This window comes from Benincasa hispida, unplaced genomic scaffold (assembly GCF_009727055.1).
Source record: "Benincasa hispida cultivar B227 unplaced genomic scaffold, ASM972705v1 Contig740, whole genome shotgun sequence".
Classification (NCBI taxonomy): Eukaryota; Viridiplantae; Streptophyta; class Magnoliopsida; order Cucurbitales; family Cucurbitaceae; genus Benincasa; species Benincasa hispida.
In genome coordinates, this window is record NW_024065085.1 from 130,370 (window position 1) to 135,544 (window position 5,175).

At 32.3% G+C, this 5,175-nt stretch overlaps 1 pseudogene; it reads left to right on the forward strand.

The window, feature by feature from the left end:
• Window positions 1-3,124: 3,124 nt before the first annotated feature.
• Window positions 3,125-3,836, forward strand: LOC120070005 (annotated as a pseudogene).
• The last annotated feature ends 1,339 nt before the right edge of the window (window positions 3,837-5,175 follow it).

Below are 5,175 nucleotides of genomic sequence, written 5' to 3' on the forward strand. Positions count from 1 at the left end.
GTTAGATAAAAATAAAAAATGAAGAATTAAATATCACATTCGGAAAAGACATGACCAAAACAAATGTCTTCGTGTCTAATATATTCTTTAAACTTTTGATTTTATACCTATAGATCTAAATAAATTTTTAATTTTGTGGTCTAGTTAATATTATTTGATCAATTTGATATTATTAATTTAAAGATGGAAACAGCTATTAGACACAAATTGAAAGCTTAGGATATCATTACATATTATTCAAATGATATCTAATAGATCAATCATTTTTTAATCTTTTTATATATTAGAGATCTATTAGAAAAATTAAAGTTCAGGGCCTATTTGATATGTTAATTGCAGACATTTGGACACAAAATTGAAAGTTAAAACTTATTCTACATTTTATTTTGAATTCTCCAAATCCTTAAAGTTTAAGAATTAAATTTGTAGTTTAACTTTAGTTTTTGTTTTTCTTAATTTTTTTTTTTGTCTATTGTACAAATATGTTTATATATCATTGAAAAATATGAGAATACCTTTTCTCATGAATTTTATGAAACATGTCAATAGAACGTAACAATCAATCTTTATCAAGTTTAAGGATAATTTCTGAAATAAAAGTTTGGTGTAATTTTATTTTTTTTCGACTCGTTTAAATGAAGTTCCAAACTTACATGAGGAAAATGTTAGGCAGTTTTGTCACGACTGGTTGAGTTATTTGCTACAGCACCAGTTTGTAGTCTTCTCAGTCGACGTAAGACTTGACTTTTTATTATTATTTAAACAAATGTGTCGAGTATTGAGGGACAACACGTGTTGACATAAGAAATTTTGAACCATCCAACCGGTCATTGTCATTCACTAAATTAATGACGTAAATTTTCAAATGATCAAGGAATTGAGACAATTTAGGATGTGACATGTGTCCCAAATTGAAGTTGAAACACGATTTGTGATGGACACCAGTATTTTATCATGACCGTTGAATAATAAGATTAATTTGATCATTTGATATGATCTATTTTCGGTTAAAGTCCCATCGAACCAAAAAGAGGCTTGAATTTGAAAAAGTACCAAAATCCAATAACTAAGCCTTAAAGCCACCGAACCTACTGAACACTCTATAAATAGAATAGACTTTCCTCATTTGGGTCAGCAATTTTGACAGTCAGCTTAGAAGGGAAATTTACGATGTAAACGATAGAGAATCAGAGGACCAAATATTAGAGATTGACACATGAGTCAATCAACATCAACACCCACAGTCAAGTATCAACTTCCGAAACAAGTTTCTCCGAAGCCTCCGGCACAACACTAATCCTCCATTATCCTCCAAGAAGACCTCAAGCCAAGACCAAGTCATCCAGAAGATCACAACTCAAAGTCGATCACCAAGAAAGATCAACAAGCCCAAAGCCGATCGTCCAAGAATATCATCCAAGTTAAAGGCTAATCATCGAAGAAGATACACTAGAAGAATTTCAGGCTTTAATGTCGGTTGACAACCGCATAAGAAGTTCAAAAGCCGATAATAAAAAAGATAACAAGCCCAAAGACCGATTCATTCAAGAAGATCAAACCAGCTTTAAAGATATAGTTTATTTTGAAAAGCATCAAAGATTATTGTATTAGAGATGTATTCCTGTCCAAAATTAATACAAATACAAAGTCAGTTCCGTGAAATAAATTTCTCTGAAATCTCGTACAAACAAAGGTAATTTGTAAAAATCAACGTATAAATATGTTATCAATAAGTTACCTTCCTTTTCGTTATCTTACATTGTTATTGAAACAATTATAAATTAAGACATAATCCGAAAATAGTTGGATAATCATAAAATGTATCTCTAGAGAGATGGTGATTAGAATTTCTATCCTACATTTGTTTACTTAAAAAAATAAAATATACCTATAAACATATATATGCAGGACAACGCAGGGTGACCGACGTCATCTAAAGGGTTATTTTAAAGAAAAAAAAACAATATTGTCCCAATCTTTTTACCGGTGTGATGGACCCAAAATAAAATAATAATTTTAAGTTAAAATTTTTTGGTCAGCTAGAGTTGTTCGGGATGCATTGTGTATGGGGAAAGTGTTAGCCACTCACAACACTCGTTTAGAAAATGGTGGTCAAGTCTATATCTTGATTTGAAATCATGTTTTAAATAAATTTATCTGGAAAAATATATATTTTTTAAAAGTATCTTATTTACCCTATCTCTAATATTTGAAGCAATATCTCATAAAATAAGGAAACAATTTCCATCAATTGGACCACATTATTACAGAGAAAAAATTACTCACCTCAAGGAAAGTGAGAAATTATTTACATTCTCAATTATTCATCATAGTGGTCTTTAATACATAATTTTTTTTAAAAATAATAATTAAACTCATTTTTTTGGGGATCAAATTCGGATCCTAAATATGCTGCAGTCTCCCTCAGAATCTAAGAATCACGAACTGCCAAATTTTTTAGATTTCATCGTATGGATTTTTTAGGGAAAAGCATGGTTTTAGAAAAACAAGTAATTATAAAAAAAAATGATTTAGAAACATGTGAAATAATATATTATTGTTTGAATATTCAAAATACAAAAATAATGTAATTTAAATGACATCCGGAAGATTTTTTTTTTTTTTTAAAAAGAAAAACTTAAGAAGTTATTAAAATCGGAAATTAATAAATTTAAAGTGGTTATCACTTTTAAATTGTAGTCGCCAGGTAACAATTTAGAGAGTAACTAATAATATATATAAGTAGACCATGACATAACCTCTAGATGTTGTTTGACTTTGACTACACATAATATACCTATCTCATGGGAATTCTAAGCAACGAATTATTATTTTTATTTATTTCTCTTCAACTAGAACACGCCAATCGTTAATATCTAAACTTTGTAATATTTTCCCAAACCAAATGACCGGCCAAATTTTATTATTACTTTCTTCCTTGACTGACAAAGACTTGTCATCTCCTTTCCCCTTCCTTAAATTCACTTCTCTCTCCATTCTTTTGAAACACACAACAAAAGCAAACTTAAAACTGACCAGAAATGACTGCCACAAATAAACTTACATCCCTTTCATCATCTTCCTCCTTCTCTTTCCATTTTCGATCTTCCGATGCTGGCTCGGAATGCCTATCTATTGGGCCAAACCGGCAACGAAGGCTCTCTGCTCAACTTGTGCCACTACAACTACGAGTTGTCAACTGCATTTCTTTCATTCCTTTGGCAGCAGTCAAACTCCCGGTCCTAACCTTGCACGGTCATTGCAACCCGACAACAACGGTGGCGCCTTTTTGAGCGACGAAATAAATTCCTGCAAAAGTCAAGGCATCAAGTTCCTCCTCTCTATCGGCGGCGGTGCGGGACCTATTCACTCTCCTCGGCCGACGATGCGAGAGAAGTCCGCGAATTCCTTTGGAACAACTCCTCGGCGGGCAGCGAGTTCAAGACCACTCGCGATGCCGTTTTGGCGCATGTGTTCGATATCGAAGCGGTCTCCGGTTCATTTCTGGGACGGGTAGCTCAGGAGCTAAGAAACTTCGGTCAAGTCTTCCTCCGCCACCCCAGTGTCCGATCCCCGACGCCCACCTAGACCGCAGCATAAACTGGTTTGTTGATTTTGTTTGGTTTCAATTCTACAACCAACCCACCTGCATGTTTGGCAGATAACGCGGAACAATTCTCCGTCAATTCTTGAACCAATGGACGACGTTTCCGGTTTCAGCTTTTCATGGGGTTGCCCCGCCCGCGCCTGAGGCCGCCCCAAGCGGCGGCTTTATTCCGCGCGATGTGGCTATTCTCAAGTTCTTCGACCTAAAAACTTCTCCACTAGGAGAGTGATGTTATGGAGAAGGCGTGTTGAATGGGTACAGCCGACGCCATTAAAGGCAGGCATCACTTAATTACTTAATAGAAGTTTTAAGCCGATGAATAAGCCCTCAGTATTTATAATAAATAAAAACAAAGGCTTCTTCTCCATGTTGCTTTGTACTTACACACATAATATGTGTTAAATTTGGGTGGTTGATGCATTTAATTCAATCCTATTTCTGTGACGAATATGATCGAGAAAATTATGAAAAGGTTCATACCATTTTCCTTTATTATTTATTACCTAAAGTAGCATTAAACATTATATATGGTTTCTCAAAATAAATAAATAAATAACATTCAATGACAGGTCACATGATTGGAATGTTTTTTTTTTAAATATGATCCATGTTTGCGTTTCCAGTTTTTGGGTAGATGTTAAAAGTTTAAATGCCAAGGATTAATATAAATCCAGAGAGAGGTGCAAAATTTAATAATAGCATAGATTTGTTATTAAATTTTTGAGGCCATTTTTACCGGTAATCTTATTAAGAACCTTACTTGTTATTTTGGTAGGATCTTTAGAAAAATAATTTACGTAAGTGAGTTTGAACTATTAAATGAGATTAAGTGAAAATGACTATAAATTATTAAAAAAAGTAATCTAAATTGATATTTTTTTTTTTTTTAAGAATGAATTGAGACCATTATTAATTTGGGATTTCTTTATAAACCAATAGTTTAAGGTATAAATTTGATATTTTGTCATTAAAATTTTTGTATGGTTAATAATAGTATGTATTCAACTTGTGTAAATATCATCTTAAGTATTGATATAATAAGTTTACATTCATTCATAACCTTTGAATGATATTTTTGATATAATGACTTAAGGCAGGATTAAACACATACGTCATAGTTACTAATGTATCGTATGTCAATTATTACTAGGTTCCGATTTGGTATAATACTAAGGTTTAGGTTAGTGGATTATTAAAACTGTAATGTTTTAATTTTGGAAATATTCTTGGTTAGTGTACCTGGCCTCTCATGAGTCGACTTTCGAACTGAGGTTGACTTCATTTATTTTTCTTGGGCAGCTCTATTTAGTTCGCTTCGCTTTAAAGTTTTGAAGTTTCTTGAAAATGACATCTTGGTTAATTTGTTATTTTTTATATTACAACAAATGAAGATGAGAATTTATTTATTTATTTTGAGAGCAAAAGGTAGAAGATTTATCTCGATCATTTGACCATGTATACCTATAAATATAATATTTTTCACATCAAAGGTCGAGTTTTGATTTTAAGATTAATTATTGGAGTCGATGTTTGATGCAACATATTCTTAAATATATCGAAAAAAGTGT